Source organism: Myotis brandtii, unplaced genomic scaffold, assembly GCF_000412655.1.
Source record: "Myotis brandtii unplaced genomic scaffold, ASM41265v1 scaffold194, whole genome shotgun sequence".
In the NCBI taxonomy this organism is placed as follows: Eukaryota; Metazoa; Chordata; class Mammalia; order Chiroptera; family Vespertilionidae; genus Myotis; species Myotis brandtii.
Window position 1 is genome coordinate 931,627 of NW_005357232.1, and position 1,063 is coordinate 932,689.

Genomic DNA, 1,063 nt, shown 5'->3' on the forward strand with positions numbered 1-1,063 from the left:
CCCCCCGGCCCCCCCCCCCCCCCCCCCCCGTGCATGAATTTGTGCACTGGGCCTCTAGTATGTAATATAATTAAATCACACTAATCAAAGATGGATTTTTTAAACAATTAACAATATGTGAATAAGCCATTTATTTTCTACTTACCATTGGCTTCTTTTTTAAAAAAAATGTATTTTTATCAATTTCAGAGAGGAAGGGAGAGGGAGAGAGAAATAGAAACACCAATGATGAGAGAGAATCATCGATTGCACGTCCCCTCCTAGGGATTGAGCCCGCAACCCAGGCATATTCCCTTGACCGGAATCGAACCTGGGACTCTTCAGTCCACAGGCCAACGCTCTATCCACTGAGCCAAACCAGTTAGGGCACCACTGGCTTCTTAACAGTTGATCTCTCCAAGATCATTTCTGTCCCATTCTATTTTTGATTATGTTCATGTTATATTTGTCAAATGTAAGTATATGTGGTTGAATGATATAAAATTGTGTATGCTTGACCAGTTTTCACTACAAAAATGGCAGCTTCATGCACACGCATATGGATACAAACACAGAAGTACTTAGTGTTTGTCCTGTGCCTTGCAACTCCAAAGGTTCTTCAAGAGAAGCATTCTTCATCTGTTACTCGGCCTGTGCCTCAGAAGTCATGTTGCACGCCTGGCACTCACTCTGTGAGTCCTTATCATCATGAACTCAGCTCTGCTTATGGGAGGTGGGCAGAGGGAGAGGCAAACAGTGAAGAGAGTGGGATAAACCTTCTGGTCCAGCTTTTGTGCGGTGGTCTGCTGTCACTCTGCGTTTGCTCACAGCATTTTCTGGTGATAACCCTGACTGGCTTAGAAATGTCAGAGGCAGCTGTGGTTGAATCAAGCTTAATAGCGAGGCCTCTCTCAATGGCTTCTGCTTCTTGCTTTCCTCTGGGGAGACACACTTTAAATGTGCCTGAATTGTGTTTTTTGGCAGATTGCTACAGTAGAATATTGACTCTCTGATTTGAAGCCAGGTTTGTCGCAGGGATTGTCTGCTTTTCTAAGAGCTAATAATGAGAATTGATCAATGGTGT